An 11388-nucleotide genomic window follows, 5' to 3' on the forward strand; every position below is an offset into this window, starting at 1 on the left:
TGAGAGAATCTCTTTAAAAAAAAAAACACACATGTCAACATGCTTGTTAACTGAAACCCCGCCTTTTTTCTCACCATGCTTAAAAACGATTGGCCTGCAGTGGTTGCTTAGGGCGTGGTTTTGCGAATTATTCTCAAGTCTTCATTGGATGTAAAAGGGAAGAGATACGTCATAGAACAACAATGTTGATCCCGCCCCCTCCTCCTCCTTTGACTGTCAAACGGTGTCTGTCCAGAGGGAGCCGTGTTATCAGGTTCCTTGTGGATGGCCTTACCCCCCATGCAAGTTGACGTTTAACACGGTTAAGGTTATGCTCAGGTTTGTTAGGGTTTGTTAGGGTAGGGACGTACCAAAGATCTCGGATAACTATCCGCGCGGATGGAAGTTTACAAACTATATTATTTAGCCTCAAATTCTGGCCTACAGTCAGAAAGTAGCCCAATAATTAAAACATTAAAAATAAATGACCCCCTTTAGTAGACCAGCCAACCTGGACAAAGTGATTTATTTTTTTGTTTGCTTGTTACAGCTCGTCATCCATGCTAGATCAAACAATAATGTTAGATCCATAAAGTTAGGCCTGATAACAGCTGACATTTTGATTTTTAAGGCAATTTTAAAAGGGGTTTCAAGGGTCAAATCTGGTTAAAATGGCCATATTTTTTTTTTATAGATTTTTAAAATTTAACTAGGCAAGTCAGTTAAGAACAAATTCTTATTTAAAAAGACAGCCTAGGAACTGCTCTGTTCAGGGGCAGAATGACAGATTTTTACCTTGTCAGCTCGGGGATTCAATCTAGTAACCTTTCGGTTACTGGCCCAACACTCTAACCACTAGGCTACCTGCCACCCCGCCATAATGGAAATAGTCATCAGGAACTCAGAGTATATATATATATATATATATATATATATATATATAAAGTACCAGTCAAAAGTTTGGACCTACTCATTCAAAGGATTTTCTTTATTTTTTACAATTTTTTACATTTAGTAACCAAAAAAAGTGTTGAAACAAAGCAAAATACATTTTATAATTTAGATTCTTCAAAGTCGCCATCCTTTGCCTTGATGACAGCTTTGCACTCTTAGCATGTATATATATATATATATATGTATATAAATACGTATATATATATATATATAAATATATATAAATATATTTATATATATATATATATATATATATATATATATATATATATATATATATATATGTACAGTGGGGCAAAAAAGTATTTAGTCAGCCACCAATTGTGCAAGTTCTCCCACTTAAAAAGATGAGAGGGGCCTGTAATTTTCATCATAGGTACACTTCAACTATGACAGACAAAATGAGAAGAAAATAAATCCAGAAAATCACATTGTAGGATTTTTAATGAATTTATTTGCAAATTATGGTGGAAAATAAGTATTTGGTCAATAACAAAAGTTTAACTCAATACTTTGTTATATACCCTTTGTTGGCAATGACAGAGGTCAAACATCTACTACTGTTCAATCTCAGACACTGACCACACTTTAGCTAGTTAGCATAACAACTGTATGAAAGGGAACATTAATGCATCCATCCCATAATCTACGTTTTATAGACTTTAGTTAGTTAGCATAACAACTGTATGAAAGGGTACATTAATGCATCCATCCCATAGTCTAAGTGTTATAGACTTTAGCTAGTTAGCATAACAACTGTATGAAAGCGTACATTAATGCATCCATCCCATAATCTAAGTGTTATAGACTTTAGTTAGTTAGCATAACAACTGTATGAAAGGGTAAATTAATGCATCCATCCCATAGTCTACGTGTATTCGACTTTAGCTAGCTAGTTAGCATTTGAACTGTATGAAAGGGTACATTAATGCATCCATCCCATAGTCTACGTTTTATAGACTTTAGCTAGTTAGTTAGCATAACAACTGTATGAAAGGGTAAATTAATGCATCCATCCCATAGTCTAAGTGTTATAGACTTTAGCTAGTTAGCATTTGAACTGTATGAAAGGGTAAATTAATGCATCCATCCCATAGTCTAAGTGTTATAGACTTTAGCTAGCTAGTTAGCATAACAACTGTATGAAAGGGTAAATTAATGCATCCATCCCATAGTCTAAGTGTATTAGACTTTAGCTAGCTAGTTAGCATTTGAACTGTATGAAAGGGTACATTAATGCATCCATCCCATAGTCTACGTTTTATAGACTTTAGCTAGTTAGTTAGCATAACAACTGTATGAAAGGGTAAATTAATGCATCCATCCCATAGTCTAAGTGTTATAGACTTTAGCTAGTTAGCATTTGAACTGTATGAAAGGGTAAATTAATGCATCCATCCCATAGTCTAAGTGTTATAGACTTTAGCTAGCTAGTTAGCATAACAACTGTATGAAAGGGTAAATTAATGCATCCATCCCATAGTCTAAGTGTATTAGACTTTAGCTAGCTAGTTAGCATTTGAACTGTATGAAAGGGTACATTAATGCATCCATCCCATAGTCTAAGTGTATTCGACTTTAGCTAGCTAGTTAGCATAACAACTGTATGAAAGGGTACATTAATGCATCCATCCCATAGTCTAAGTGTTTTAGACTTTAGCTAGCTAGTTAGCATAACAACTGTATGAAAGGGTACATTAATGCATCCATCCCATAGTCTAAGTGTTATAGACTTTAGCTAGCTAGTTAGCATTTTAACTGTATGAAAGGGTACATTAATGCATCCATCCCATAGTCTAAGTGTTATAGACTTTAGCTAGCTAGTTAGCAGAGCAGTAGATGAAAACACAACGTTGTATTCCTTAGCCTAGATAACTGTTTGTACAGTATGTTGACTTGGGCGTCTACTTCAGACCTCATCGATTTGATCAAGGATGAGCATAAGAGCCTTGAAAAGGGGAGAAGACCACTATCAGTCTGGCCATGTGGAGAAGACCACTATCAGTCTGGCCATGTAGAGAAGACCACTATCAGTCTGGCCATGTGGAGAAGACCACTATCAGTCTGGCCATGTGGAGAAGACCACTATCAGTCTGGCCATGTAGAGAAGACCACTATCAGTCTGGCCATGTGGAGAAGACCACTATCAGTCTGGCCATGTGGAGAAGACCACTAGAAGTCTGTCCATGTGAAGAAGACCAGTATCAGTCTGGCCATGTGGAGACCAGTAGAAGTCTGGCCATGTGGAGAAGACCAGTCTGGCCATGTGGAGAAGACCAGAGTAGAAATCTGGCCATGTGGAGAAGACCAGTATCAGTCTGGCCATGTAGAGAAGACCACTAGAAATCTGGCCATGTGGAGAAGACCACTATCAGTCTGGTCATATCAGTCTGGCCATGTGGAGAAGACCACTATCAGTCTGGCCATGTGGAGAAGACCACTATCAGTCTGGCCATGTAGAGAAGACCACTATCAGTCTAGCCATGTGGAGAAGACCACTATCAGTCTGGCCATGTGGAGAAGACCACTAGAAGTCTGTCCATGTGAAGAAGACCAGTATCAGTCTGGCCATGTGGAGACCAGTAGAAGTCTGGCCATGTGGAGAAGACCAGTCTGGCCATGTGGAGAAGACCAGAGTAGAAGTCTGGCCATGTGGAGAAGACCAGTATCAGTCTGGCCATGTAGAGAAGACCACTAGAAATCTGGCCATGTGGAGAAGACCACTATCAGTCTGGCCATGTGGAGAAGACCACTATCAGTCTGGCCATGTGGAGAAGACCACTATCAGTCTGGCCATGTAGAGAAGACCACTAGAAATCTGTCCATGTGGAGAAGTGCAGCTATTGTGAGGGGTAACTTACTGGTTTGGTCTGGGCCAGCGTGAGGGATACAGTTTATTCTGTGTTCGGTGACTGTAGCTATTGAGTTCAGTTTGAGCATCTTAGCAATACAATGTGTTCTATACAGCTGTCAACATTCTACAAGGAAAGAGACACTTTGTCAATTATATCATCATTAACCAGGTTACCCCGGATACCAGCCTTAGATGAGTGATAACTCAGATCTAGAAGGTTGTCATGGATGAGAATTCATTTTTTTTAAACGACTGACATTGTATAAACGCAACATGCAACAATTTCCAGATTTGACTGAGTTTTAAGGAAATCAGTCAATTGAAACAAATAATATTAGGCCCTAATCTATGGATTTAACATGACTGGGCATGCCCTCCCAGCCATGGATGAGCCTACCCACTGGGGAGCCAGGCCCAACCAATCAGATTTATTTTACCTATATTTAACTAGGCAAGTCAGTTAAGAACAAATTCTTATTTTCAATGACGGCCTAGGTGGGTTAACTGCCTGTTCAGGGGCAGAACGACAGATTTGGACCTTGTCAGCTCGGGGATTTGAACTTTTGGTTACTAGTCCAATGCTCTAACCACTAGGCTACCCTGCCACCCCAAGTTTCATCAGCTGTTCGGGTGGCTGGTCTCAGACAATCCTGCAGGTGAAGAGGCCGGATGTGGAGATCCTGGGCTGGCATGGTTACACGTGGTCTGTGGTTTTCTGTCCGGTTGGAGGTAACGCCAAATTCTCTAAAACAACATTGGAGGCGGCTTATGGTAGAGAATTGAACATTAAAATCTCATGCAACAGCTCTGGTGGACATTCCTGCAGTCAGCATGCCAATTGCACGCTCCCTCCAAACATGAGACATCAGTGGCATTTGTGATGTGTGACAAAAATGCACATTTTAGAGTGACCTGTTATTGTCCCCAGCGGAAGGTGCACCTGTGTAATGGTCATGCTGTTATTGTCCCCAGCGGAAGGTGCACCTGTGTAATGATCATGATGTTATTCTCCCCAGCGGAAGGTGCACCTGTGTAATGATCATGATGTTGTCCCCAGCGGAAGGTGCACCTGTGTAATGATCATGCTGTTATTGTCCCCAGCGGAAGGTGCACCTGTGTAATGATCATGCTGTTTAATCAGTTTATTGATATACCACACCTGTCAGGTGGATGGATTATCTTGATAAAGGAGAAATACTCACTAACAGGTGATGGAAACAAATTTGTGCACAATTTTGTTTAGAGAAATATGGAACATTTCTGGAATATGATTTTTTTTCAGCTCATGAAACATTGGACCAACACTTTACATATTTTCTGTTCAGTATAGTTTTCATGACAAGAGACAAAATCTTCAAAAGGCACAGTATTTATTTATTCTGAGTGGTACACGCCCTCACACAGTCTGGATCTGTAGGCTCCTTCCCACTATTATGATTGCTATGTCAAGTGTTAAAATCCCAAGTTATTAATTAAAAGTTTATGGGGACAAAAACTGTCTATAAAGTGGGGGACAGATGACAAAGAGGGAGGGGCATCAAGGAATTCAAAATGGCTACAGGGATGGATGTGCAAGAGTCAGGGCTTTGTGGTCACAGGGTCTGGGATCCTGGGTGCCCCTCACCAGACGGTCTGGGATCCTGGGTGCCCCTCACCAGACAGTCTGGGTGCCTCACCGGACGGTCTGGGATCCTGGGTGCCCCTCACCAGACAGTCTGGGTGCCTCACCGGACGGTCTGGGATCCTGGGTGCCCCTCACCAGACGGTCTGGGTGCCTCACCGGACGGTCTGGGATCCTGGGTGCCCCTCACCAGACGGTCTGGGGTCCTGGGTGCCCCTCACCGGACAGTCTGGGATCCTGGGTGCCCCTCACCAGACGGTCTGGGATCCTGGGTGCCCCTCACCAGACGGTCTGGGATCCTGGGTGCCCCTCACCGAACGGTCTGGGATCCTGGGTGCCCCTCACCAGACGGTCTGGGATCCTGGGTGCCCCTCACCAGACGGTCTGGGATCCTGGGTGCCCCTCACCGAACGGTCTGGAATCCTGGGTGCCCCTCACCAGACGGTCTGGGATCCTGGATGGTCTGGGATCACCGGATGGTCTGGGATCCCAACAGTGAACATCTGTAAATATCTTGTAAATAGGTTTTACAACAGTGAACTGTAAATAATTTATATTACACACACTAGACTCCCAGAATAATGTATATTACACACACTAGGCTCCCAGAATAATGTATATTACACACACTAGGCTCCCAGAATAATTTATATTACACACACTAGACTCCCAGAATAATTTATATTACATACACTAGACTCCCAGAATAATGTATATTACACACACTAGACTCCCAGAATAATTTATATTACACACACTAGACTCCCAGAATAATTTATATTACATACACTAGACTCCCAGAATAATTTATATTACACACACTAGACTCCCAGAATAATTTTTATTACACACACTAGACTCCCAGAATAATTTATATTACACACACTAGACTCCCAGAATAATTTATATTACACACACTAGACTCCCAGAATAATTTATATTACACACACTAGACTCCCAGAATAATTTATATTACACACACTAGACTCCCAGAATAATTTATATTACACACACTAGACTCCCAGAATAATTTATATTACACACACTAGACTCCCAGAATAATTTATATTACACACACTAGACTCCCAGAATAATTTATATTACACACACTAGACTCCCAGAATAATTTATATTACATACACTAGACTCCCAGAATAATTTATATTACACACACTAGACTCCCAGAATAATTTATATTACACACACTAGACTCCCAGAATAATTTATATTACACACACTAGACTCCCATAATAATTTATATTACACACACTAGACTCCCAGAATAATTTGTATTACACACACTAGACTCCCAGAATAATTTATATTACATACACTACACTCCCAGAATAATTTATATTACACACACTAGACTCCCAGAATAATTCATATTACATACACTAGACTCCCAGAATAATTTATATTACATACACTAGACTCCCAGAATAATTTATATTACACACACTAGACTCCCAGAATAATTTATATTACATACAAGCAGCCAACTAAAGTAACATCGTTAAAGTAACCAAGGTACCTAACTAACTAGCCAACCAAGGTACCTAACTAACTAGCCAACCAACCATGGTACCTAACTAACTAGCCAACCATGGTACCTAACTAACTAGCCAACCAAGGTACCTAACTAACCAGCCAACCAAGGTACCTAACTAACTAGCCAACCAACCATGGTACCTAACTAACTAGCCAACCAACCATGGTACCTAACTAACTAGCCAACCAAGGTACCTAACTAACTAGCCAACCAACCATGGTACCTAACTAACTAGCCAACCAACCATGGTACCTAACTAACTAGCCAACCAAGGTACCTAACTAACTAGCCAACCAAGGTACCTAACTAACTAGCCAACCAACCATGGTACCTAACTAACTAGCCAACCAAGGTACCTAACTAACTAGCCAACCAACCATGGTACCTAACTAACTAGCCAACCAACCATGGTACCTAACTAACTAGCCAACCAAGGTACCTAACTAACTAGCCAACCAAGGTACCTAACTAACTAGCCAACCAACCATGGTACCTAACTAACTAGCCAACCAACCATGGTACCTAACTAACTAGCCAACCAAGGTACCTAACTAACTAGCCAACCAAGGTACCTAACTAACTAGCCAACCAAGGTACCTAACTAACTAGCCAACCAACCATGGTACCTAACTAACTAGCCAACCAAGGTACCTAACTAACTAGCCAACCATGGTAGCTAACTAACTAGCCAACCATGGCACCTAACTAACTAGCCAACCTTAGCTAATGTAGCCAACTAGCCAACCAAGGTACCTAACTAACTAGCCAACCAACCATGGTACCTAACTAACTAGCCAACCAAGGTACCTAACTAACTAGCCAACCAACCATGGTACCTAACTAACTAGCCAACCAAGGTACCTAACTAACTAGCCAACCAAGGTACCTAACTAACTAGCCAACCATGGTACCTAACTAACTAGCCAACCATGGTACCTAACTTACTAGCCAACCAAGGTACCTAACTAACTAGCCAACCAAGGTACCTAACTTACTAGCCAACCAAGGTACATAACTAACTAGCCAACCAAGGTACCTAACTTATTAGCCAACCATGGCACCTAACTAACTAGCCAACCTTAGCTAATGTAGCCAACTAGCCAACCAAGGTACCTAACTAACTAGCCAACCAAGGTACCTAACTTACTAGCCAACCAAGGTACCTAACTTACTAGCTAACCATGGTACCTTTAACTAGCTAGCCAACCAAGGTACCTAACTAGCTAACCCACCAGGCAATATTTAGCTAAGCTAGTTAGTTAACATTAGCTTACCGTTCGGGCAGTCAGACCTTTTCTAAGCGGCGACACGCTAGCTAACCAACTGTCATTGCCATGGTTCCCGGACTAACGTAAAGCTGGCGTGTCTGACTCCACACAGAACAGCGGCGACACGCTAGCTAACCAACTGTCGTTGCCATGGTTCCCGGACTAACGTAAAGCTGGCGTGTCTGACTCCACACAGAACAGTGGTGTCACTGCAGCACTACAGCTGGAACAACGTCCCCTCTATCTGCTGCGGCCTCTCTCAATTCAATTCAATTAAATTCAAGGGCTTTATTTATCTCTCTCTCTCTACTGTAACGACCCTGGGGGGTCTCTCTCTCTCTCGCTCTCTCTCTCTCTCTCTCTCTCTACTGTAACGTCCCTGGGGGGGGGGGGGGGGGGGGGGGTATAAGAGCGGATATCGACTGTGCGCTGGACTTTCGGCCAAGAAAGGTCGAGGGTTCGAGTCCTGCTTTCCTGCCTGTTTCATTACACTGGTGTCAGAAGTGGGATCGGACCCTTGCAGCCACGACAGTGCGCGTGCTTGGCCGGTGAGAGTGTGCGCGCGCGCGTTCCTGTAAAAAGACGTAGTGTTCGCAAGCTAGCGCGAGGACGCGCTCTTTGAAAATGGAGGGATGAGTGTAACGAACCCTGGGGTTTAATTAATAAGGGCTAGAAGGTCGAGGGTTCGAGACCTGCTTCACTACAGTACGAACGGTGAGTTATCATTAACCATCTAGATAAATATCCCTTCCCTGGTGGGCTAATGGTAGCTAGCATGTCACCACATTAAAAAAGTTACACAAATTACTTTTATTATTATTTTATTATTTTATTAGTAAGTGGTTACAATCCGGTATATAGCACAGCAACATACGTCTGATCGACGGAGAGACCTAACGTTAGCTATTTCAATACAAAAGCCAGAGGGTAAATGTACAAAAATTATAGTAATGTGAAAATACTAAGGCAGTTAGCTAGGTCATTTGTAAAATACTAAACAAAAATACACATGGGAATTACACAATGTCAATTACTAACACGAGAGAAGAAAAAGAGGCCATAATATGTACTTGCTAGGTTACTTGATACTTGTTGATGAGAGTTTGCATGGAGAAATTTGTCTTTGACAGGGTGCGCTGTGTTGGAGCCACCACTCAGCCATCTAAATACACTAGATGACTGACAGGGGGCGCTGTGTTGGAGCCACCACTCAGCCATCTAAATACACTAGATGACTGACAGGGGGCGCTGTGTTGAAGCCACCACTCAGCCATCTAAATACACTAGATGACTGACAGGGGGCGCTGTGTTGGAGCCACCACTCAGCCATCTTGGTACTACTCCTCCTCTACTGTGGGGTTCTGTTACTACATTTATTAATGTCTACACCTCTACTGTGGGGTTCTGTTACTACATTTATTAATGTCTACACCTCTACTGTGGGGTTCTGTTACTACATTTATTAATGTCTACACCTCTACTGTGGGGTTCTGTTACTACATGTATTATGTCTACACCTCTACTGTGGGGTTCTGTTACTACATTTATTAATGTCTACACCTCTACTGTGGGGTTCTGTTACTACATGTATTATGTCTACACCTCTACTGTGGGGTTCTGTTACTACATGTATTATGTCTACACCTCTACTGTGGGGTTCTGTTACTACATTTATTATGTCTACACCTCTACTGTGGGGTTCTGTTACTACATTTATTAATGTCTACACCTCTACTGTGGGGTTCTGTTACTACATGTATTATGTCTACACCTCTACTGTGGGGTTCTGTTACTACATTTATTAATGTCTACACCTCTACTGTGGGGTTCTGTTACTACATGTATTATGTCTACACCTCTACTGTGGGGTTCTGTTACTACATTTATTATGTCTACACCTCTACTGTGGGGTTCTGTTACTACATTTATGATGTCTACACCTCTACTGTGGGGTTCTGTTACTACATTTATTATGTCTACACCTCTACTGTGGGGTTCTGTTACTACATTTATTATGTCTACACCTCTACTGTGGGGTTCTGTTACTACATGTATTAATGTCTACACCTCTACTGTGGGGCTCTGCTACTACATTTATTATGTCTACACCTCTACTGTGGGGTTCTGTTACTACATTTATTATGTCTACACCTCTACTGTGGGGTTCTGTTACTACATGTATTAATGTCTACACCTCTACTGTGGGGTTCTGTTACTACATGTATTATGTCTACACCTCTACTGTGGGGTTCTGCTACTACATTTATTATGTCTACACCTCTACTGTGGGGTTCTGTTACTACATTTATTAATGTCTACACCTCTACTGTGGGGTTCTGTTACTACATTTATTATGTCTACACCTCTACTGTGGGGCTCTGTTACTACATTTATTAATGTCTACACCTCTACTGTGGGGCTCTGTTACTACATTTATTATGTCTACACCTCTACTGTGGGGTTCTGTTACTACATTTATTATGTCTACACCTCTACTGTGGGGTTCTGTTACTACATTTATTATGTCTACACCTCTACTGTGGGGTTCTGTTACTACATTTATTAATGTCTACACCTCTACTGTGGGGCTCTGTTACTACTAAATACACTAGATGACTGATAGGGGGTGCTGTAGTGAAGCCACCGTGCCTCCATCTTGGTATTCTTCCTTCACTGGAAGCTAATATAAATTAATGTATTAATGTCTACATTCGCTTTTGACACGTTTATTCTGTAGATACCTTAATGGATACTTTTAAATTATATTATGATAAACATTAAAATAACAAATATACATATATATAGTATTTAAGCATTTTCCTTTTAAGTATCTGAGTATATAATTCTGTCCTTGAAAAATGTAATTCCATTCATTCCTATGGAGGACTGCTCCTACCGGGGAGTTCCAATATGGCCGACCGGTCGCTTCAAGCCACTCAGTTGCAAATACACAGCGTCAGCAATCTAGAGTTTATATATACATCATTGGTGAAGACAGGTGTTTGTTGCACGTGCTCTCCTGTTATCAATGCCCCTGCGCTGTCAAGACCAAGGTTCAAAGTTCAACATCCTGCCCTCTGGTAGGGCGTGGCCACACCCATGCCCCTGTGTGATTGGTTGACAGGGGGCGTAAAGAGGCTTGGGCAGGGCAATCTGGGAT

The sequence above is a fragment of the Oncorhynchus clarkii genome, unplaced genomic scaffold, assembly GCF_045791955.1.
Source record: "Oncorhynchus clarkii lewisi isolate Uvic-CL-2024 unplaced genomic scaffold, UVic_Ocla_1.0 unplaced_contig_468_pilon_pilon, whole genome shotgun sequence".
Classification (NCBI taxonomy): Eukaryota; Metazoa; Chordata; class Actinopteri; order Salmoniformes; family Salmonidae; genus Oncorhynchus; species Oncorhynchus clarkii.